The 25,080-nt window shown below is 57.5% G+C and overlaps 1 protein-coding gene across 1 annotated transcript in view; it reads left to right on the forward strand.

Moving 5' to 3' along the window:
- The window catches only part of LOC148380584 (uncharacterized), a 72,499-nt gene extending 52,060 nt beyond the window's left edge, over positions 1-20,439 (forward strand). The window contains exons 11-13 of the mRNA XM_088363754.1: positions 19,669-19,922; positions 20,006-20,140; positions 20,288-20,439. The gene's annotated coding sequence lies outside the window, so the exon portion shown is untranslated. The remainder of the gene's footprint in view (positions 1-19,668; positions 19,923-20,005; positions 20,141-20,287) is intronic.
- Positions 20,440-25,080: the final 4,641 nt, after the last annotated feature.

Here is a 25,080-nt window from a genome sequence, read left to right on the forward strand (position 1 = left end):
GGACTGCCTTAGATGAGCATTGGATGCGCCTGGATGATGCAGGGACTGCCTTGGCTGCGGCTCGGCTGCGGCTCGGCTGCGGCTCGGCTGCGGCTCGGCTGCGGCTGGGCTGCGGCTCGGCTGCGGCTGGGCTGCGGCTTTGCTGCGGCTGGGCTGCGGCTCGGCTGCGGCTCGGCTGCGGGTTACGCCTTGGACATGTTTCGGATGAACCTGGAAGACACCGGGACTGCCTTGGATGCGCCTGGACGACGCCGGGACTTCTTTGGATGTGCCTTGGTTGCGCCTAAACGACGCCAGGACCGCCTAGGATTCACCTGAAAAACGCCGGGACTGCCTTGAATGCGTCTTGTATGCGCCTGGACAACGCCGGGACTGCCTTGGATGCTGCTTGGATGCGCCTCGGATGCGCCTCTGATGCGCCTCTGATGCGCCTGTACGACACCAGGACCACCTTGGATGTGTCTGGACGTTGCTGGGACCGTCTTGGATGTGCTTTTGATGTGCCTGTCAAGGATGCACCTTGGATGCCCCTGGACGACGCCAGGACTTCTTTGGATGTGCCTTGGTTGCGCCTGGACGACGCCAGGACCGCCTAGGATGTGCCTCGGATGCGTCATGGATGCGCCTGGATTATGGCAAGACTGCCTTGGATGCTCCTGGACGACGCAGGGACTGCCTTTGTTGCGCATAGACGACACCGGGACCACCTCGGATGCACTTTATATGCGCCTGATCGGCGCTGGGACAGTCTTGGATGTGCCTGGACGATGCTGGGATTGCCTTGGATGAGTCTAGTGACCTCTGGAACGCCTTCGATGTGCCTGGACAACGCCTGGACCGCCTTGTATGCGCCTGGACGATCCTGGGACCGCCTTTGTGGCGCCTGGACGACATTGGGACCACCTTGGATGCGCGTAGACGATGCTGGGACTGCCTTCAATGCGCGTTTGATGCGCCTGTGCGACACCAGGACCGCCTTGAATGTGCCTGAACGACGCCGACATCGTCTTGGATGTGGCTTGGATGCGCCCGGACGACCCCAGGACTCCCTTGGATGAGGCTGGACGACTACGGGACTGTTAAGGATGCACCTTGGATGCCCCTGGACAAAGCCGGGACTCCCTTAGATGTGCCTTGGATGCGCCTGGATGATGCAGGGACTGCCTTGGCTGCGGGTCGGCTGCGGCTCGGCTGCGGCTCGGCTGCGGCTCGGCTGCGGCTCGGCTGCGGCTCGGCTGCGGCTCGGCTGGGCTGCGGCTGGGCTGCGGCTCGGCTGCGGCTTGGCTGCGGCTCGGCTGCGGGTAACGCCTTGGACATGCTTCGGATAAATCTGGAAGACACCGGGACCGCCTTGGATGCGCCTGGACGACGCCGGGACTTCTTTGGATGTGCATTGGTTGCGCCTAAACGACGCCAGGACCGCCTAGGATTCACCTGAAAAACGCCGGGACTGCCTTGAATGCGTCTTGTATGCGCCTGGACAACACCGGGACTGCCTTGGATGCTGCTTGGATGCGCCTCGGATGCACCTCTGATGCGCCTGTACGACACCAGGACCGCCTTGGATGTGTCTGGACGTAGCTGGGACCGTCTTGGATGTGCTTTTGATGTGCCTGTCAAGGATGCACCTTGGATGCCCCTGGACGACGCCGGGACTTCTTTGGATGTGCCTTGGTTGCGCCTGGACGACGCCAGGACCGCCTAGGATGTGCCTCGGATGCGTCATGGATGCGCCTGGATTATGGCAAGACTGCCTTGGATGCTCCTGGACGACGCAGGGACTGCCTTTGTTGCGCCTAGACGACACCGGGACCACCTCGGATGGACTTTGGATGCGCCTGACCGGCGCTGGGACAGTCTTGGATGTGCCTGGACGATGCTGGGATTGCCTTGGATGCGTCTAGTGACCTCTGGAACGCCTTGGATGTGCCTGGACAACGCCTGGACCGCCTTGTATGCGCCTGGACGATCCTGGGACCGCCTTTGTGGCGCCTGGACGACATTGGGACCACCTTGGATGCGCGTAGACGATGCTGGGACTGCCTTTGATGCGCGTTTGATGCGCCTGTGCGACACCAGGACCGCCTTGAATGTGCCTGAACGACGCCGACATCGTCTTGGATGTGGCTTGGATGCGCCCGGACGACCCCAGGACTCCCTTGGATGAGGCTGGACGACTACGGGACTGTTAAGGATGCACCTTGGATGCCCCTGGACGAAGCCGGGACTCCCTTAGGTGTGCCTTGGATGCGCCTGGATGATGCAGGGACTGCCTTGGCTGCGGCTCGGCTGCGGCTCGGCTGCGGCTCGGCTGCGGCTCGGCTGCGGCTCGGCTGCGGCTCGGCTGCGGTTCGGCTGCGGCTGGGCTGCGGCTGGGCTGCGGCTGGGCTGCGGCTCGGCTGCGGCTTGGCTGCGGCTCGGCTGCGGGTAACGCCTTGGACATGCTTCGGATAAATCTGGAAGACACCGGGACCGCCTTGGATGCGCCTGGACGACGCCGGGACTTCTTTGGATGTGCCTTGGTTGCGCCTAAATGACGCCAGGACCGCCTAGGATTCACCTGAAAAACGCCGGGACTGCCTTGAATGCGTCTTGTATGCGCCTGGACAACACCGGGACTGCCTTGGATGCTGCTTGGATGCGCCTCGGATGCACCTCTGATGCGCCTCTGATGCGCCTGTACGACACCAGGACCGCCTTGGATGTGTCTGGACGTTGCTGGGACCGTCTTGGATGTGCTTTTGATGTGCCTGTCAAGGATGCACCTTGGATGCCCCTGGACGACGCCGGGACTTCTTTGGATGTGCCTTGGTTGCGCCTATACGACGCCAGGACCGCCTAGGATTCACCTGAAAAACGCCGGGACTGCCTTGAATGCGTCTTGTATGCGCCTGGACAACGCCGGGACTGCCTTGGATGCTGCTTGGATGCGCCTCGGATGCGCCTCTGATGCGCCTCTGATGCGCCTGTACGACACCAGGACCGCCTTGGATGTGTCTGGACGTTGCTGGGACCGTCTTGGATGTGCTTTTGATGTGCCTGTCAAGGATGCACCTTGGATGCCCCTGGACGACGCCGGGACTTCTTTGGATGTGCCTTGGTTGCGCCTGGACGACGCCAGGACCGCCTAGGATGTGCCTCGGATGCGTCATGGATGCGCCTGGATTATGGCAAGACTGCCTTGGATGCTCCTGGACGACGCAGGGACTGCCTTTGTTGCGCCTAGACGACACCGGGACCACCTCGGATGCACTTTGGATGCGCCTGATCGGCGCTGGGACAGTCTTGGATGTGCCTGGACGATGCTGGGATTGCCTTGGATGCGTCTAGTGACCTCTGGAACGCCTTGGATGTGCCTGGACAACGCCTGGACCGCCTTGTATGCGCCTGGATGATCTTGGGACCGCCTTTGTGGCGCCTGGACGACATTGGGACCACCTTGGATGCGCGTAGACGATGCTGGGACTGCCTTTAATGCGCGTTTGATGCGCCTGCGCGACACCAGGACCGCCTTGAATGTGCCTGAACGACGCCGACATCGTCTTGGATGTGGCTTGGATGCGCCCGGACGACCCCAGGACTCCCTTGGATGAGGCTGGACGACTACGGGACTGTTAAGGATGCACCTTGGATGCCCCTGGACGAAGCCGGGACTCCCTTAGATGTGCCTTGGATGCGCCTGGATGATGCAGGGACTGCCTTGGCTGCGGCTCGGCTGCGGCTCGGCTGCGGCTCGGCTGCGGCTCGGCTGCGGCTCGGCTGCGGCTGGGCTGCGGCTGGGCTGCGGCTGGGCTGCGGCTGGGCTGCGGCTGGGCTGCGGCTCGGCTGCGGCTTGGCTGCGGCTCGGCTGCGGGTAACGCCTTGGACATGCTTCGGATAAATCTGGAAGACACCGGGACCGCCTTGGATGCGCCTGGACGACGCCGGGACTTCTTTGGATGTGCCTTGGTTGCGCCTAAACGACGCCAGGACCGCCTAGGATTCACCTGAAAAACGCCGGGACTGCCTTGAATGCGTCTTGTATGCGCCTGGACAACACCGGGACTGCCTTGGATGCTGCTTGGATGCGCCTCGGATGCACCTCTGATGCGCCTCTGATGCGCCTGTACGACACCAGGACCGCCTTGGATGTGTCTGGACGTTGCTGGGACCGTCTTGGATGTGCTTTTGATGTGCCTGTCAAGGATGCACCTTGGATGCCCCTGGACGACGCCGGGACTTCTTTGGATGTGCCTTGGTTGCGCCTATACGACGCCAGGACCGCCTAGGATTCACCTGAAAAACGCCGGGACTGCCTTGAATGCGTCTTGTATGCGCCTGGACAACGCCGGGACTGCCTTGGATGCTGCTTGGATGCGCCTCGGATGCGCCTCTGATGCGCCTCTGATGCGCCTGTACGACACCAGGCCCGCCTTGGATGTGTCTGGACGTTGCTGGGATCGTCTTGGATGTGCTTTTGATGTGCCTGTCAAGGATGCACCTTGGATGCCCCTGGACGACGCCGGGACTTCTTTGGATGTGCCTTGGTTGCGCCTGGACGACGCCAGGACCGCCTAGGATGTGCCTTGGATGCGTCATGGATGCGCCTGGATTATGGCAAGACTGCCTTGGATGCTCCTGGACGACGCAGGGACTGCCTTTGTTGCGCCTAGACGACACCGGGACCACCTCGGATGCACTTTGGATGCGCCTGATCGGCGCTGGGACAGTCTTGGATGTGCCTGGACGATGCTAGGATTGCCTTGGATGCGTCTAGTGACCTCTGGAACGCCTTGGATGTGCCTGGACAACGCCTGGACCGCCTAGTATGCGCCTGGACGATCCTGGGACCGCCTTTGTGGCGCCTGGACGACATTGGGACCACCTTGGATGCGCGTAGACGATGCTGGGACTGCCTTTGATGCGCGTTTGATGCGCCTGTGCGACACCAGGACCGCCTTGAATGTGCCTGAACGACGCCGACATCGTCTTGGATGTGGCTTGGATGCGCCCGGACGACGCCTGGACCGCCTTGGAATGAGCCTGGACGACGCCGGGATCTCCTTGGATGAGGTTGGATGACTCAGGGACTGCCTTGAATGAGCCTGGATGACGCCGCGACCGCCTTGGATAGGCCTGAAAGACGCCGGTATCACCTTGGATGCGCCTGGACAAAGCCGGGACTGCCTTGGATGCGTCTGGATAACGCCGTGACCTACTTGTATGCACCTGGACGAAGCCGGGACTCCCTTAGATGTGCCTTGGATGCGCCTGGATGATGCAGGGACTGCCTTAGATGAGCAATGGATGCGCCTGGATGATGCAGGGACTGCCTTGGCTGCGGCTCGGCTGCGGCTCGGCTGCGGCTCGGCTGCGGCTCGGCTGCGGCTGGGCTGCGGCTCGGCTGCGGCTGGGCTGCGGCTTTGCTGCGGCTGGGCTGCGGCTCGGCTGCGGCTCGGCTGCGGGTTACGCCTTGGACATGTTTCGGATGAACCTGGAAGACACCGGGACTGCCTTGGATGCGCCTGGACGACGCCGGGACTTCTTTGGATGTGCCTTGGTTGCGCCTAAACGACGCCAGGACCGCCTAGGATTCACCTGAAAAACGCCGGGACTGCCTTGAATGCGTCTTGTATGCGCCTGGACAACGCCGGGACTGCCTTGGATGCTGCTTGGATGCGCCTCGGATGCGCCTCTGATGCGCCTCTGATGCGCCTGTACGACACCAGGACCACCTTGGATGTGTCTGGACGTTGCTGGGACCGTCTTGGATGTGCTTTTGATGTGCCTGTCAAGGATGCACCTTGGATGCCCCTGGACGACGCCAGGACTTCTTTGGATGTGCCTTGGTTGCGCCTGGACGACGCCAGGACCGCCTAGGATGTGCCTCGGATGCGTCATGGATGCGCCTGGATTATGGCAAGACTGCCTTGGATGCTCCTGGACGACGCAGGGACTGCCTTTGTTGCGCCTAGACGACACCGGGACCACCTCGGATGCACTTTGGATGCGCCTGATCGGCGCTGGGACAGTCTTGGATGTGCCTGGACGATGCTGGGATTGCCTTGGATGAGTCTAGTGACCTCTGGAACGCCTTCGATGTGCCTGGACAACGCCTGGACCGCCTTGTATGCGCCTGGACGATCCTGGGACCGCCTTTGTGGCGCCTGGACGACATTGGGACCACCTTGGATGCGCGTAGACGATGCTGGGACTGCCTTTGATGCGCGTTTGATGCGCCTGTGCGACACCAGGACCGCCTTGAATGTGCCTGAACGACGCCGACATCGTCTTGGATGTGGCTTGGATGCGCCCGGACGACCCCAGGACTCCCTTGGATGAGGCTGGACGACTACGGGACTGTTAAGGATGCACCTTGGATGCCCCTGGACGAAGCCGGGACTCCCTTAGATGTGCCTTGGATGCGCCTGGATGATGCAGAGACTGCCTTGGCTGCGGCTCGGCTGCGGCTCGGCTGCGGCTCGGCTGCGGCTCGGCTGCGGCTCGGCTGCGGCTGGGCTGCGGCTGGGCTGTGGCTGGGCTGCGGCTCGGCTGCGGCTTGGCTGCGGCTCGGCTGCGGGTAACGCCTTGGACATGCTTCGGATGAATCTGGAAGACACCGGGACTGCCTTGGATGCGCCTGGACGACGCCGGGACTTCTTTGGATGTGCCTTGGTTGCGCCTAAACGACGCCAGGACCGCCTAGGATTTACCTGAAAAACGCCCGGACTGCCTTGAATGCGTCTTGTATGCGCCTGGACAACGCCGGGACTGCCTTGGATGCTGCTTGGATGCGCCTCGGATGCACCTCTGATGCGCCTCTGATGCGCCTGTACGACACCAGGACCGCCTTGGATGTGTCTGGACGTTGCTGGGACCGTCTTGGATGTGCTTTTAATGTGCCTGTCAAGGATGCACCTTGGATGCCCCTGGACGACGCCGGGACTTCTTTGGATGTGCCTTGGTTGCGCCTAAACGACGCCAGGACCGCCTAGGATTCACCTGAAAAACGCCGGGACTGCCTTGAATGCGTCTTGTATGCGCCTGGACAACGCCGGGACTGCCTTGGATGCGCCTCGGATGCGCCTCTGATGCGCCTCTGATGCGCCTCTGATGCGCCTGTACGACACCAGGACCGCCTTGGATGTGTCTGGACGTTGCTGGGACCGTCTTGGATGTGCTTTTGATGTGCCTGTCAAGGATGCACCTTGGATGCCCCTGGACGACGCCGGGACTTCTTTGGATGTGCCTTGGTTGCGCCTGGACGACGCCAGGACCGCCTAGGATGTGCCTCGGATGCGTCGTGGATGCGCCTGGATTATGGCAAGACTGCCTTGGATGCTCCTGGACGACGCAGGGACTGCCTTTGTTGCGCCTAGACGACACCGGGACCACCTCGGATGCACTTTGGATGCGCCTGATCGGCGCTGGGACAGTCTTGGATGTGCCTGGACGATGCTAGGATTGCCTTGGATGCGTCTAGTGACCTCTGGAACGCCTTGGATGTGCCTGGACAACGCCTGGACCGCCTAGTATGCGCCTGGACGATCCTGGGACCGCCTTTGTGGCGCCTGGACGACATTGGGACCACCTTGGATGCGCGTAGACGATGCTGGGACTGCCTTTGATGCGCGTTTGATGCGCCTGTGCGACACCAGGACCGCCTTGAATGTGCCTGAACGACGCCGACATCGTCTTGGATGTGGCTTGGATGCGCCCGGACGACGCCTGGACCGCCTTGGAATGAGCCTGGACGACGCCGGGATCTCCTTGGATGAGGTTGGATGACTCAGGGACTGCCTTGAATGAGCCTGGATGACGCCGCGACCGCCTTGGATAGGCCTGAAAGACGCCGGTATCACCTTGGATGCGCCTGGACAAAGCCGGGACTGCCTTGGATGCGTCTGGATAACGCCGTGACCTACTTGTATGCACCTGGACGAAGCCGGGACTCCCTTAGATGTGCCTTGGATGCGCCTGGATGATGCAGGGACTGCCTTAGATGAGCAATGGATGCGCCTGGATGATGCAGGGACTGCCTTGGCTGCGGCTCGGCTGCGGCTCGGCTGCGGCTCGGCTGCGGCTCGGCTGCGGCTGGGCTGCGGCTCGGCTGCGGCTGGGCTGCGGCTTTGCTGCGGCTGGGCTGCGGCTCGGCTGCGGCTCGGCTGCGGGTTACGCCTTGGACATGTTTCGGATGAACCTGGAAGACACCGGGACTGCCTTGGATGCGCCTGGACGACGCCGGGACTTCTTTGGATGTGCCTTGGTTGCGCCTAAACGACGCCAGGACCGCCTAGGATTCACCTGAAAAACGCCGGGACTGCCTTGAATGCGTCTTGTATGCGCCTGGACAACGCCGGGACTGCCTTGGATGCTGCTTGGATGCGCCTCGGATGCGCCTCTGATGCGCCTCTGATGCGCCTGTACGACACCAGGACCACCTTGGATGTGTCTGGACGTTGCTGGGACCGTCTTGGATGTGCTTTTGATGTGCCTGTCAAGGATGCACCTTGGATGCCCCTGGACGACGCCAGGACTTCTTTGGATGTGCCTTGGTTGCGCCTGGACGACGCCAGGACCGCCTAGGATGTGCCTCGGATGCGTCATGGATGCGCCTGGATTATGGCAAGACTGCCTTGGATGCTCCTGGACGACGCAGGGACTGCCTTTGTTGCGCCTAGACGACACCGGGACCACCTCGGATGCACTTTGGATGCGCCTGATCGGCGCTGGGACAGTCTTGGATGTGCCTGGACGATGCTGGGATTGCCTTGGATGAGTCTAGTGACCTCTGGAACGCCTTCGATGTGCCTGGACAACGCCTGGACCGCCTTGTATGCGCCTGGACGATCCTGGGACCGCCTTTGTGGCGCCTGGACGACATTGGGACCACCTTGGATGCGCGTAGACGATGCTGGGACTGCCTTTGATGCGCGTTTGATGCGCCTGTGCGACACCAGGACCGCCTTGAATGTGCCTGAACGACGCCGACATCGTCTTGGATGTGGCTTGGATGCGCCCGGACGACCCCAGGACTCCCTTGGATGAGGCTGGACGACTACGGGACTGTTAAGGATGCACCTTGGATGCCCCTGGACAAAGCCGGGACTCCCTTAGATGTGCCTTGGATGCGCCTGGATGATGCAGGGACTGCCTTGGCTGCGGCTCGGCTGCGGCTCGGCTGCGGCTCGGCTGCGGCTCGGCTGCGGCTCGGCTGCGGCTCGGCTGCGGCTCGGCTGCGGCTCGGCTGCGGCTCGGCTGCGGCTGGGCTGCGGCTCGGCTGCGGCTTGGCTGCGGCTCGGCTGCGGGTAACGCCTTGGACACGCTTCGGATAAATCTGGAAGACACCGGGACCGCCTTGGATGCGCCTGGACGACGCCGGGACTTCTTTGGATGTGCATTGGTTGCGCCTAAACGACGCCAGGACCGCCTAGGATTCACCTGAAAAACGCCGGGACTGCCTTGAATGCGTCTTGTATGCGCCTGGACAACACCGGGACTGCCTTGGATGCTGCTTGGATGCGCCTCGGATGCACCTCTGATGCGCCTGTACGACACCAGGACCGCCTTGGATGTGTCTGGACGTTGCTGGGACCGTCTTGGATGTGCTTTTGATGTGCCTGTCAAGGATGCACCTTGGATGCCCCTGGACGACGCCGGGACTTCTTTGGATGTGCCTTGGTTGCGCCTGGACGACGCCAGGACCGCCTAGGATGTGCCTCGGATGCGTCATGGATGCGCCTGGATTATGGCAAGACTGCCTTGGATGCTCCTGGACGACGCAGGGACTGCCTTTGTTGCGCCTAGACGACACCGGGACCACCTCGGATGGACTTTGGATGCGCCTGACCGGCGCTGGGACAGTCTTGGATGTGCCTGGACGATGCTGGGATTGCCTTGGATGCGTCTAGTGACCTCTGGAAAACCTTGGATGTGCCTGGACAACGCCTGGACCGCCTTGTATGCGCCTGGACGATCCTGGGACCGCCTTTGTGGCGCCTGGACGACATTGGGACCACCTTGGATGCGCGTAGACGATGCTGGGACTGCCTTTGATGCGCGTTTGATGCGCCTGTGCGACACCAGGACCGCCTTGAATGTGCCTGAACGACGCCGACATCGTCTTGGATGTGGCTTGGATGCGCCCGGACGACCCCAGGACTCCCTTGGATGAGGCTGGACGACTACGGGACTGTTAAGGATGCACCTTGGATGCCCCTGGACGAAGCCGGGACTCCCTTAGGTGTGCCTTGGATGCGCCTGGATGATGCAGGGACTGCCTTGGCTGCGGCTCGGCTGCGGCTCGGCTGCGGCTCGGCTGCGGCTCGGCTGCGGCTCGGCTGCGGCTCGGCTGCGGTTCGGCTGCGGCTGGGCTGCGGCTGGGCTGCGGCTGGGCTGCGGCTCGGCTGCGGCTTGGCTGCGGCTCGGCTGCGGGTAACGCCTTGGACATGCTTCGGATAAATCTGGAAGACACCGGGACCGCCTTGGATGCGCCTGGACGACGCCGGGACTTCTTTGGATGTGCCTTGGTTGCGCCTAAACGACGCCAGGACCGCCTAGGATTCACCTGAAAAACGCCGGGACTGCCTTGAATGCGTCTTGTATGCGCCTGGACAACACCGGGACTGCCTTGGATGCTGCTTGGATGCGCCTCGGATGCACCTCTGATGCGCCTCTGATGCGCCTGTACGACACCAGGACCGCCTTGGATGTGTCTGGACGTTGCTGGGACCGTCTTGGATGTGCTTTTGATGTGCCTGTCAAGGATGCACCTTGGATGCCCCTGGACGACGCCGGGACTTCTTTGGATGTGCCTTGGTTGCGCCTATACGACGCCAGGACCGCCTAGGATTCACCTGAAAAACGCCGGGACTGCCTTGAATGCGTCTTGTATGCGCCTGGACAACGCCGGGACTGCCTTGGATGCTGCTTGGATGCGCCTCGGATGCGCCTCTGATGCGCCTGTACGACACCAGGACCGCCTTGGATGTGTCTGGACGTTGCTGGGACCGTCTTGGATGTGCTTTTGATGTGCCTGTCAAGGATGCACCTTGGATGCCCCTGGACGACGCCGGGACTTCTTTGGATGTGCCTTGGTTGCGCCTGGACGACGCCAGGACCGCCTAGGATGTGCCTCGGATGCGTCATGGATGCGCCTGGATTATGGCAAGACTGCCTTGGATGCTCCTGGACGACGCAGGGACTGCCTTTGTTGCGCCTAGACGACACCGGGACCACCTCGGATGCACTTTGGATGCGCCTGATCGGCGCTGGGACAGTCTTGGATGTGCCTGGACGATGCTGGGATTGCCTTGGATGCGTCTAGTGACCTCTGGAACGCCTTGGATGTGCCTGGACAACGCCTGGACCGCCTTGTATGCGCCTGGATGATCCTGGGACCGCCTTTGTGGCGCCTGGACGACATTGGGACCACCTTGGATGCGCGTAGACGATGCTGGGACTGCCTTTGATGCGCGTTTGATGCGCCTGCGCGACACCAGGACCGCCTTGAATGTGCCTGAACGACGCCAACATCGTCTTGGATGTGGCTTGGATGCGCCCGGACGACCCCAGGACTCCCTTGGATGAGGCTGGACGACTACGGGACTGTTAAGGATGCACCTTGGATGCCCCTGGACGAAGCCGGGACTCCCTTAGATGTGCCTTGGATGCGCCTGGATGATGCAGGGACTGCCTTGGCTGCGGCTCGGCTGCGGCTCGGCTGCGGCTCGGCTGCGGCTCGGCTGCGGCTGGGCTGCGGCTGGGCTGCGGCTGGGCTGCGGCTGGGCTGCGGCTCGGCTGCGGCTTGGCTGCGGCTCGGCTGCGGGTAACGCCTTGGACATGCTTCGGATGAATCTGGAAGACACCGGGACTGCCTTGGATGCGCCTGGACGACGCCGGGACTTCTTTGGATGTGCCTTGGTTGCGCCTAAACGACGCCAGGACCGCCTAGGATTCACCTGAAAAACGCCGGGACTGCCTTGAATGCGTCTTGTATGCGCCTGGACAACGCCGGGACTGCCTTGGATGCTGCTTGGATGCGCCTCGGATGCACCTCTGATGCGCCTCTGATGCGCCTGTACGACACCAGGACCGCCTTGGATGTGTCTGGACGTTGCTGGGACCGTCTTGGATGTGCTTTTGATGTGCCTGTCAAGGATGCACCTTGGATGCCCCTGGACGACGCCGGGACTTCTTTGGATGTGCCTTGGTTGCGCCTAAACGACGCCAGGACCGCCTAGGATTCACCTGAAAAACGCCGGGACTGCCTTGAATGCGTCTTGTATGCGCCTGGACAACGCCGGGACTGCCTTGGATGCTGCTTGGATGCGCCTCGGATGCGCCTCTGATGCGCCTCTGATGCGCCTGTACGACACCAGGACCACCTTGGATGTGTCTGGACGTTGCTGGGACCGTCTTGGATGTGCTTTTGATGTGCCTGTCAAGGATGCACCTTGGATGCCCCTGGACGACGCCGGGACTTCTTTGGATGTGCCTTGGTTGCGCCTGGACGACGCCAGGACCGCCTAGGATGTGCCTCGGATGCGTCATGGATGCGCCTGGATTATGGCAAGACTGCCTTTGATGCTCCTGGACGACGCAGGGACTGCCTTTGTTGCGCCTAGACGACGCCGGGACTTCTTTGGATGTGCCTTGGTTGCGCCTAAACGACGCCATGACTGCCTAGGATTCACCTGAAAAACGCCGGGACTGCCTTGAATGCGTCTTGTATGCGCCTGGACAACGCCGGGACTGCCTTGGATGCTGCTTGGATGCGCCTCGGATGCGCCTCTGATGCGCCTCTGATGCGCCTGTACGACACCAGGACCGCCTTGGATGTGTCTGGACGTTGCTGGGACCGTCTTGGATGTGCTTTTGATGTGCCTGTCAAGGATGCACCTTGGATGCCCCTGGACGACGCCGGGACTTCTTTGGATGTGCCTTGGTTGCGCCTGGACGACGCCAGGACCGCCTAGGATGTGCCTCGGATGCGTCATGGATGCGCCTGGATTATGGCAAGACTGCCTTGGATGCTCCTGGACGACGCAGGGACTGCCTTTGTTGCGCCTAGACGACACCGGGACCACCTCGGATGCACTTTGGATGCGCCTGATCGGCGCTAAGACAGTCTTGGATGTGCCTGGACGATGCTGGGATTGCCTTGGATGCGTCTAGTGACCTCTGGAACGCCTTGGATGTGCCTGGACAACGCCTGGACCGCCTTGTATGCGCCTGGACGATCCCGGGACCGCCTTTGTGGCGCCTGGACGACATTGGGACCACCTTGGATGCGCGTAGACGATGCTGGGACTGCCTCTGATGCGCGTTTGATGCGCCTGTGCGACACCAGGACCGCCTTGAATGTGCCTGAACGACGCCGACATCGTCTTGGATGTGGCTTGAATGCGCCCGGACAACGCCTGGACCGCCTTGGAATGAGCCTGGACGACGCCGGGATCTCCTTGGATGAGGTTGGATGACTCAGGGACTGCCTTGGATGAGCCTGGATGACGCCGCGACCGTCTTGGATAGACCTGAAAGACGCCGGTATCACCTTGGATGCGCCTGGACAAAGCCGGGACTGCCTTGGATGCGTCTGGATCACGCCGTGACCTACTTGTATGCACCTGGACGAAGCCGGGACTCCCTTAGATGTGCCTTGGATGCGCCTGGATGATGCAGGGACTGCCTTAGATGAGCCTTGGATGTGCCTGGATGATGCAGGGACTGCCTTGGCTGCGGTTCGGCTGCGGCTCGGCTGCGGCTCGGCTGCGGCTCGGCTGCGGCTCGGCTGCGGCTGGGCTGCGGCTCGGCTGCGGCTGGGCTGCGGCTTTGCTGCGGCTGGGCTGCGGCTCGGCTGCGGCTCGGCTGCGGGTTACGCCTTGGACATGTTTCGGATGAACCTGGAAGACACCGGGACTGCCTTGGATGCGCCTGGACGACGCCGGGACTTCTTTGGATGTGCCTTGGTTGCGCCTAAACGACGCCAGGACCGCCTAGGATTCACCTGAAAAACGCCGGGACTGCCTTGAATGCGTCTTGTATGCGCCTGGACAACGCCGGGACTGCCTTGGATGCTGCTTGGATGCGCCTCGGATGCGCCTCTGATGCGCCTCTGATGCGCCTGTACGACACCAGGACCACCTTGGATGTGTCTGGACGTTGCTGGGACCGTCTTGGATGTGCTTTTGATGTGCCTGTCAAGGATGCACCTTGGATGCCCCTGGACGACGCCAGGACTTCTTTGGATGTGCCTTGGTTGCGCCTGGACGACGCCAGGACCGCCTAGGATGTGCCTCGGATGCGTCATGGATGCGCCTGGATTATGGCAAGACTGCCTTGGATGCTCCTGGACGACGCAGGGACTGCCTTTGTTGCGCCTAGACGACACCGGGACCACCTCGGATGCACTTTGGATGCGCCTGATCGGCGCTGGGACAGTCTTGGATGTGCCTGGACGATGCTGGGATTGCCTTGGATGCGTCTAGTGACCTCTGGAACGCCTTGGATGTGCCTGGACAACGCCTGGACCGCCTTGTATGCGCCTGGACGATCCTGGGACCGCCTTTGTGGCGCCTGGACGACATTGGGACCACCTTGGATGCGCGTAGACGATGCTGGGACTGCCTTTGATGCGCGTTTGATGCGCCTGTGCGACACCAAGACCGCCTTGAATGTGCCTGAACGACGCCGACATCGTCTTGGATGTGGCTTGGATGCGCCCGGACGACCCCAGGACTCCCTTGGATGAGGCTGGACGACTACGGGACTGTTAAGGATGCACCTTGGATGCCCCTGGACAAAGCCGGGACTCCCTTAGATGTGCCTTGGATGCGCCTGGATGATGCAGGGACTGCCTTGGCTGCGGCTCGGCTGCGGCTCGGCTGCGGCTCGGCTGCGGCTCGGCTGCGGCTCGGCTGCGGCTGGGCTGCGGCTGGGCTGCGGCTGGGCTGCGGCTCGGCTGCGGCTTGGCTGCGGCTCGGCTGCGGATAACGCCTTGGACATGCTTCGGATGAATCTGGAAGACACCGGGACTGCCTTGGATGCGCCTGGACGACGCCGGGACTTCTTTGGATGTGCCTTGGTTGCGCCTAAACGACGCCAGGACCGCCTAGGATTCACCTGAAAAACGCCGGGACTGCCTTGAATGCGTCTTGTATGCGCCTGGACAACGCCGGGACTGCCTTGGATGCTGCTTGGATGCGCCTCGGATGCACCTCTGATGCGCCTCTGATGCGCCTGTACGACACCAGGACCGCCTTGGATGTGTCTGGACGTTGCTGGGACCGTCTTGGATGTGCTTTTGATGTGCCTGTCAAGGATGCACCTTGGATGCCCCTGGACGACGCCGGGACTTCTTTGGATGTGCCTTGGTTGCGCCTGGACGACGCCAGGACCGCCTAGGATGTGCCTCGGATGCGTCATGGATGCGCCTGGATTATGGCAAGACTGCCTTTGATGCTCCTGGACGACGCAGGGACTGCCTTTGTTGCGCCTAGACGACGCCGGGACTTCTTTGGATGTGCCTTGGTTGCGCCTAAACGACGCCATGACCGCCTAGGATTCACCTGAAAAACGCCGGGACTGCCTTGAATGCGTCTTGTATGCGCCTGGACAACGCTGGGACTGCCTTGGATGCTGCTTGGATGCGCCTCGGATGCGCCTCTGATGCGCCTCTGATGCGCCTGTACGACACCAGGACCGCCTTGGATGTGTCTGGACGTTGCTGGGACCGTCTTGGATGTGCTTTTGATGTGCCTGTCAAGGATGCACCTTGGATGCCCCTGGACGACGCCGGGACTTCTTTGGATGTGCCTTGGTTGCGCCTGGACGACGCCAGGACCGCCTAGGATGTGCCTCGGATGCGTCATGGATGCGCCTGGATTATGGCAAGACTGCCTTGGATGCTCCTGGACGACGCAGGTACTGCCTTTGTTGCGCCTAGACGACACCGGGACCACCTCGGATGGACTTTGGATGCGCCTGATCGGCGCTAAGACAGTCTTGGATGTGCCTAGACGATGCTGGGATTGCCTTGGATGCGTCTAGTGACCTCTGGAACGCCTTGGATGTGCCTGGACAACGCCTGGACCGCCTTGTATGCGCCTGGACGATCCTGGGACCGCCTTTGTGGCGCCTGGACGACATTGGGACCACCTTGGATGCGCGTAGACGATGCTGGGACTGCCTTTGATGCGCGTTTGATGCGCCTGTGCGACACCAGGACCGCCTTGAATGTGCCTGAACGACGCCGACATCGTCTTGGATGTGGCTTGGATGCGCCCTGACGACCCCAGGACTCCCTTGGATGAGGCTGGACGACTACGGGACTGTTAAGGATGCACCTTGGATGCCCCTGGACGAAGCCGGGACTCCCTTAGATGTGCCTTGGATGCGCCTGGATGATGCAGGGACTGCCTTGGCTGCGGCTCGGCTGCGGCTCGGCTGCGGCTCGGCTGCGGCTCGGCTGCGGCTCGGCTGCGGCTCGGCTGCGGCTGGGCTGCGGCTGGGCTGCGGCTGGGCTGCGGCTGGGCTGCGGCTTGGCTGCGGCTCGGCTGCGGGTAACGCCTTGGACATGCTTCGGATGAATCTGGAAGACACCGGGACTGCCTTGGATGCGCCTGGACGACGCCGGGACTTCTTAGGATGTGCCTTGGTTGCGCCTGGACAACGCCAGGACCGCCTAGGATGCACCTGAAAAACGCTGGGACTGCCTTGAATGCGTCTTGTATGCGCCTGGACAGCGCCGGGACTGCCTTGGATACTGCTTGGATGCGCCTCGGATGCGCCTCTGATGCGCCTCTGATGCGCCTGTACGACACCAGGACCGCCTTGGATGTGTCTGGACGTTGCTGGGACCGTCTTGGATGTGCTTTTGATGTGCCTGTCAAGGATGCACCTTGGATGCCCCTGGACGACGCCGGGACTTCTTTGGATGTGCCTTGGTTGCGCCTGGACGACGCCAGGACCGCCTAGGATGTGCCTCGGATGCGTCATGGATGCGCCTGGATTATGGCAAGACTGCCTTGGATGCTCCTGGACGACGCAGGGACTGCCTTTGTTGCGCCTAGACGACACCGGGACCACCTCGGATGCACTTTGGATGCGCCTGATCGGCGCTGGGACCGCCTTGGAATGAGCCTGGACGATGCCGGAATCACCTTGGATGAGGCTGGATGACTCAGGGACTGCCTTGGATGAGCCTGGATGACGCCGCGACCACCTTGGATGTACCTTGGAAGCGCTTGGACAAAGCTGGAACCATCGTGGATGCTCCTGGACAACGCCGGGATTGCCTAGGATAAGCCTTGGATGCTCCTGGATGACGCCAGGACTGCCGTGAGTGCACTTGAACGACTCCGGGACCGCCTCGGATGCGCCTGGATGAAGCCGGGACTGCCTTGGATGAGCCTTGGATGCACCTTGGAAGCGCCTGGACGACATTGGTACTGCTTTGGATGTGCCTGGATGACGCTGGGACTCCCTTGAATTGACCCGGACAACGCCAGGACCACCTTAGATGCGCCTGGATGACGCTGGGACCGCCTTGGATGTCGAAACGTCGAAGCCGCTTTGGATGCGCATGGACGACGACGGGACTGCCTAGTGTGCGCCTGGACAACCCAGAGATCGCCTTGGATGCGTCTGGAAGACGCTGGGACTGCCTTGGATGGGCCTGGAAGACGCCGGGACCTCCTTGGATGCACCTGGACTTGGCCGGGACCGCCTCTGATGCGCTTTTGATGCACCTTGGATGCATTTGGTGAGGCCATGGAGAATGACTCTCGGATGGCTTCGAGGAAATTCTGGTCCACCATCCGGCGTCTCAGGAGGGGGAAGCAGTGCAACGTCAACACTGTTTACAGTGGGGATGGCGTGCTGCTGACCTCGACCCGGGACTTCGTGAGTCGGTGGGGAGAATATTTCGAAGACCTCCTCAATTCCACCTACACGCCTTCCATTGAGGAAGCAGGGCCTGGAGACTCTGAGGCGGATTCTCCAATCTCTGGGGTCGAAGTCACTGAGGTAGTTAAAAAACTCCTCGGTGGCAACGCCCCGGGGGTGGATGAGATCCGCCCGGAGTTCTTAAAGGCTCTGGATGTTGTGGGGCTGTCATGGCTGACACGCCTCTACAACGTTGCGTGGACATCGAGGACAGTGCCTCTGGATTGGCAGACTGGGGTGGTGGTTCCCCTCTTTAAGAAGGGGGACCGGAGGGTGTGTTCCAATTACAGGGGTATCACACTCCTCAGCCTCCTTGTTGAGGTCTATTCAGGGGTGCTGGAGAGGAGGGTCCGTCGGGACCGCCTTGGATGTGCCTTGGATGTGCCTTGGATTTACTTTTAATCAGCCTTGGAAGCTTCTGGACAACCCTGGGAACCGTTCTAAATGCACCTTGGATGCACCTGGACAACGCTTGGACTGCCTTGAATGCGCCTGGGCGACGTCGGTATCGCTATGGGTGCGCCTGGACGCTGCTTTGACTTCTTTGGATGCACTTGGAAAACGCCGGGACTGTCTTGGATGTGCCTAGACGATGCTGATACCGCCTTGCATGCGCCTGAACATTGGTTGAGCCTGGATGATGCCGGGACTGCCTCGGATGCGCCTGGACGATGCCGGGACTGCCTTAGATACTCCTTGAATGCTTCTGGACCTCGCCAGGACTGCCTTGGATGTGCCTACGCTAAGTCATTATATTTCATTTACAAAAGTCACACTGTACGACAAGTATTTTAGCATCTCCCGGATGTTTGTTTTGTCTGAGCTTAATGCTAACATATAATGCTAACAATTCTAGATTAATGTTGCGGTCATTATAACTGCAATATAACACTGATATTTGAACACAAACTTTGCAGCAACACTTGTAGGCAGAAAATATAACAATACTCGCAGCATACAATATATTATGTATACCTAAAACTGATTTAAGCTTAGTGGCTCAAATATTTTGGTGGCTGTAAACCACCCAATACAGATTTGACACAGTATGTGAAGAAAATGTGATGAACGCTAAGGTTGGTTAGCTTGATGCTAGCGCATCAATGGTGGAAAACACCTTCGACAGATTAACGCAACTAGCATAAGTCTTTGTTAAGGCTATGTCATGTGCCCGCATCTGGTTGAAACTGCCCACCCTTGCCCTGCCCTACCCTGCCCTGCGCCTGCGCTTAGATCAGTGCTGCTCAATCAATTCCCTGATGCCCCCCAGGGAGAAAAAAACATTTTGAGCCCCCCACGCTTGTACCCTTATTAACATTAAACTTGAATGATTCAAGCAAACAAAACTAAATAAAAAAGAAAGGTCAACTTACAGTAAAGAATAACTTTATTATAACATTGTTTTTGTGTCTGTAACAGAACAGATTGAATGTGCATCACTTTGCCTGAAATTAGATAATAAATTGTGAATTTTTAAACTCTAAACATTCTTGACCAGCTGCCATTTTATGCTGGAGAAAATACAATAAAATAATGAGCAAACATAATATTAAATGAAATAACAGCAATAATTAATATTCAATTCAAAGTAAGGAGCACAATAGTTAAAACATTTTATCCTACAAAACAAAAGTAAATAAAATGATTTCCTTATGAATGTAAATGAGGCAGCATGATGGAGACCATATCCACGACTGCAGGTAGGTCTTCTGCAATGGTGTTTTTTTTTTTTTTTGCACTGAGCAATTTGGTACGCTGCCTTGGACGTGCCTGGATGAAGCCAGGACTGCTTCGAATGCGCCTGGACGAAGCAAAGACCGCCTTGGATGTGCTTGGACCAAGCCAGGACTGCCTGGGATGCGCCTGGACAACGCCGGGACCGCCTTGGATGCGCTGAGACGAAGCCAGGACCACCTTGAATGCGCCTGGACGATGCCGCGACTGACTTTTAAATGAAAAACATTTAAAAGTAAGTAATTGAAAGTTTAAACCACTAGGTAGGCTCCATATTCTCGATACAGACAATTCGAATGTTCCCAACGTGTTCTCAAATGTTCCTCCTGTGTTTTCCCGTGTTCAGGAGGAGCAGGCCAACAACAACATGTCCAAGTTCAGGAAGCTGCAGCACGAGCTGGACGATGCGGAGGAGAGGGCCGACATCGCTGAAACTCAAGTCAACAAGCTGCGCGTTCGCACACGCGACCAAGGTGGAAAGGTTGGTAGAGCTTGTCAGTTCGGTTTCCAACATGCTGCTGAAGGACAAATCAAATCAAATCAACAAAGCTTGTCATAATTTTTTAGTAAAAAACATGTAATGATGACAACATACGTAGGTACAATAAAACCGACTTTTGTGTTTTAGCTTCCCGAGTGACGATGAGGCCACGTGAACGTCTCACGGACAAGCAGCTACAACAGCTCAAATGAACCGTGTACACTACTGGCAGACAAATAAACATGTCAAAAACTTGTGTCAATATTGATATGTACACAAACCAATAAATGGGCAATGAAGATCAAAACAGTGAGTGAGTGAGTGAGTGAGTGAGTGAGTGAGTGGGTGTGAGTGAGTGAGTGAGTGAGTTAGGGTTAGGGTTTAGAGTTAGAGTGAGTGAGTAGTTGAGTGTGAGGGTTAGGGTTAGATAGAGTGAGTGAGTGTGAGTGAGTGACTGAGTTAGGGTTTGGGGTTAGGGTTAGTGTTAGAGTGAGTGAATGAGTGAGTTAGTGAGTGAGTGAGTGAGTAGTTGAGTGTGAGTGAGTGAGTTAGGGATAGGGTTTGAGGTTAGGGTGAGTGAGTGAGTGAGTGAGTGAGTTAGGGTTAGGGTTAGAGTGAATGAATGAGTGAGTGAGTGAGTGAGTGAGTGAGTGAGTGAGTAGTTGAGTGTGAGTGAGTGAGTTAGGGTTAAGGTTTGAGATTAGGGTTAGGGTGAGTGAGTGAGTGAGTGAGTGAGTGAGTGAGTGAGTGAAGGTTAGGGTTAGGGTTAGTAGTGAGTAGAGTGAGTAGTTGAGTGTGAGTGAGTAGTTGAGTGAGTGAGTGAGTGAGTGAGGGTTAGGGTTAGTAGTGAGTAGAGTGAGTACTTGAGTGTGAGTGAGTGAGTGAGTGAGTGAGTGAGTGAGTGAGTGAGTGAGGGTTAGGGTTAGGGTTAGTAGTGGGTAGAGTAAGTAGTTGAGTGTGAGTTAGTAGTTAGGGTTAGGGTTAGTAGTGAGAAGGGTGAGTGGTTGAGTGTGAGTGAGTGAGTGAGTGAGTGAGTGAGTGAGTGAGTAAGTGAGTAGTTAGGCTTAGTAGTGAGTAGAGTGAGTAGTTGAGTGTGAGTGAGTGAGTGAGTGAGTGAGTGAGTGAGTGAGTGAGTGAGTGAGTGAGTGAGGGTTAGGGTTAGTAGTGAGTAGAGTGAGTAGTTGAGTGTGAGTGAGTAGTTGAGTGAGTGAGTGAGTGAGTGAGTGAGTGAGTGAGTGAGTGAGTGAGGGTTAGGGTTAGTAGTGAGTAGAGTGAGTACTTGAGTGTGAGTGAGTGAGTGAGTGAGTGAGTGAGGGTTAGGGTTAGGGTTAGTAGTGGGTAGAGTAAGTACTTGAGTGTGAGTTAGTAGTTAGGGTTAGGGTTAGTAGTGAGTAGAGTGAGTGGTTGAGTGTGAGTGAGTGAGTGAGTGAGTAAGTGAGTAGTTAGGGTTAGTAGTGAGTAGAGTGAGTAGTTGAGTGTGAGTGAGTGAGTGAGTGAGTGAGTGAGTGAGTGAGTGAGTGAGTGAGTGAGTGAGTGAGGGTTAGGGTTAGTAGTGAGTAGAGTGAGTAGTTGAGTGTGAGTAGTTAGGGTTAGGGTTAGTAGTGAGTAGTGAGTAGTTGAATGTTAGGGTTTGAGTGAGTGAGTGAGTGAGTGAGTGAGTGAGTGAGTGAGTGAGTGAGTAGTTGAGTGTGAGTGAGTGAGTGAGTGAGTGAGTGAGTGAGTGAGTGAGTGAGTGAGTGAGTGTGAGTGAGTGAGTGAGTTAGGGTTTAGGGTTAGGGTTTGAGTGAGTTAGTGAGTGAGTTAGGGTTAGGGTTTAGGGTTAGGGTTTGAGTGAGTGAGTGAGTGAGTGAGTGAGTGAGTGAGTGAGTGAGTGAGAGTGATTGAGTGAGTGAGTTAGGGTTTAGGGTTAGGGTTTAGGGTTAGGGTTTAGGGTTAGGGTTTGAGTGAGTGAGTGAGTTAGGGTTAGGGGTTAGGGTTTGAGTGAGTGAGTGAGTGAGTGAGATAGTGAGAGTGAGTGAGGGAGTTAGGGTTAGGGTTTAGGGTTTGAGTGAGTGAGTGAGTGAGTGAGTGAGTGAGTGAGTGAGTGAGTGAGTGAGTTAGGGTTTAGGGTTTAGGGTTAGGGTTAGGGTTTGAGTGAGTGAGTGAGTGAGTGAGTGAGTTAGGGTTAGGGTTTAGGGTTAGGGTTTAGGGTTAGGGTTTGAGTGAGTGAGTGAGTGTGAGTGAGTGAGTTAGGGTTAGGGTTAGGGTTTGAGTGAGTGAGTTAGTGAGTGAGTGAGTGAGTTAGGGTTTAGGGTTTAGGGTTAGGGTTTGAGTGAGTCAGTGAGTGAGTGAGTGAGTTAGGGTTTATGGTTAGGGTTTGAGTGTGAGTGAGATAGTGAGAGTGAGTGAGTGAGTTAGGGTTTAGGGTTAGGGTTTAGGTTTTGAGTGACTGAGTGAGTGAGTGAGTGAGTGAGTTAGGGTTAGGGTTTGAGTGAGTGAGTGAGTTAGGGTTAGGGTTTAGGGTTAGGGTTTGAGTGAGTGAGGGAGTGAGTGAGTGTGAGTGAGTGAGTTAGGGTTAGGGTTTAGGGTTAGGGTTTGAGGGAGTGAGTGAGTGTGTGAGTGAGATAGTGAGAGTGAGTGAGTGAGTTAGGGTTAGGGTTTAGGCTTAGAGTGAGTGAGTGAGTGAGTGAGTGAGTGAGTGAGTGAGTGAGTGAGTGAGAGTGAGTTAGGGTTAGGGTTAGGGTTTGAGTGAGTGAGTGAGTGTGAGTGAGTGAGTTAGGGTTTAGGGTTAGGGTTAGGGTTTGAGTGAGTCAGTGAGTGAGTGAGTGAGTTAGGGTTTAGGGTTAGGGTTTGAGTGAGTGAGTGAGTGAGATAGTGAGAGTGAGTGAGTTAGGGTTAGGGTTTAGGGTTAGGGTTTAGGGTTAGGGTTTAGGGTTAGGGTTTGAGTGAGTGAGTGAGTGAGTGAGTGAGTGAGTGTGAGTGAGTGAGTGAGTGAGTTAGGGTTAGGGTTAGGGTTTAGGGTTAGGGTTTAGGGTTAGAGTGAGTGAGTGAGTGAGTGTGAGTGAGTTAGGGTTTAGGGTTAGGGTTTAGGGTTAGGGTTTGAGTGAGTGAGTGAGTGAGTGAGTGAGTGAGTTAGTGAGTGAGCGAGTTAGGGTTTAGGGTTAGGGTTAGGGTTAGGGTTTAGGGTTTGAGTGAGTGAGTAAGTGAGTGAGTGAGTTAGGGTTAGGGTTTGAGTGAGTGAGTGAGTGAGTGAGTGAGTGAGTGAGTGAGTGAGTGAGTGAGTGAGTGAGTGAGTGAGTGAGTGAGGCAGTTAGGGTTAGGGTTTAGGGTTAGGGTTTGAGTGAGTGAGTGAGTGAGTGAGTGAGTGTGAGTGAGTGAGTTAGGGTTTAGGGTTAGGGTTAGGGTTTAGGGTTAGGGTTAGGGTTTGAGTGAGTGAGTGAGTGAGTGAGTGAGTGAGTGAGTTAGGGTTAGGGTTTAGGGTTAGGGTTTAGGGTTAGGGTTTGAGTGAGTGAGTGAGTGAGTGTGAGTGAGTGAGTGAGTTAGGGTTAGGGTTAGGGTTTGAGTGAGTGAGTGAGTGAGTGAGTGAGTGAGTGAGTGAGTGAGTGAGTGAGTGAGTGTTTAGGGTTTAGGGTTAGGGTTTGAGTGAGTCAGTGAGTGAGTGAGTGAGTTAGGGTTTAGGGTTAGGGTTTGAGTGAGTGAGTGAGTGAGATAGTGAGAGTGAGTGAGTGAGTTGGGGTTAGGGTTTAGGGTTAGGGTTTGGGGTTAGAGTGAGTGAGTGAGTGAGTGAGTGAGTGAGTGAGTGAGTGAGTGAGTGAGCGAGTTAGGGTTTAGGGTTAGGGTTTTGGGTTTGAGTGAGTGATTGAGTGAGTGAGTGAGTGAGTGAGTGAGTGAGTGAGTGAGTGAGTGTGAGTGAGTGACTTAGGGTTAGGGTTTAGGGTTAGGGTTTAAGTGAATGAGTGAGTGAGTGAGAGTGTGCGTGAGTGAGTAAGGTTTAGGGTTAGTGATTAGAGTGAGTCGTTGAGTGTGAGTGAGTGACTCACTCACTCACGCACTCAACTACTCATTCTACTCACTACTAACACTAACCCTAACTACTCACTCACACTCAACGACTCACTCTAATCACTAACCCTAAACCTTACTCACGCACACTCTCACTCACTCAAACCCTAACCCTAAACCCTAACCCTAAACCCTAACCCTAACTCACTCACACTCACTCACTCACTCACTCACTCTAACCCTAAACCCTAACCCTAACCCTAACTCACTCACTCTCACTATCTCACTCACTCACTCACTCAAACCCTAACCCTAACCCTAAACCCTAACCCTAACTCACTCACTCACTCACTCACTCAAACCCTAACCCTAACCCTAACCCTAACCCTAAACCCTAACCCTAAACCCTAACTCACTCACTCACTCACTCACTCACTCAAACCCTAACCCTAACCCTAACCCTAACTCACTCACTCACTCACTCACTCACTCAAACCCTAACCCTAACCCTAACCCTAAACCCTAACCCTAAACCCTAACTCACTCACTCACTCACTCACTCACTCACTCAAACCCTAACCCTAACCCTAACCCTAACTCACTCACTCACTCACTCACTCAAACCCTAACCCTAACCCTAACTCACTCACTCACTCACTCACTCACTCAAACCCTAACCCTAACTCACTCACTCACTCACTCACTCAAACCCTAAACCCTAACCCTAAACCCTAACTCACTCACTCACTCACTCACTCACTCACTCACTCACTCACTCACTCACTCAAACCCTAACCCTAAACACTAACCCTAAACCCTAACCCTCACCCTAACTCACTCACTCACACTCACTCACTCACTCACTCACTCACTCACTCACTCTAACCCTAAACCCTAACCCTAAACCCTAACCCTAACCCTAACTCACTCACTCTCACTATCTCACTCACTCACTCACT

This window comes from Syngnathus floridae, chromosome 20 (assembly GCF_059516105.1).
Source record: "Syngnathus floridae isolate MCC-2025c chromosome 20, RoL_Sflo_1.0, whole genome shotgun sequence".
Lineage (NCBI taxonomy): Eukaryota > Metazoa > Chordata > Actinopteri > Syngnathiformes > Syngnathidae > Syngnathus > Syngnathus floridae.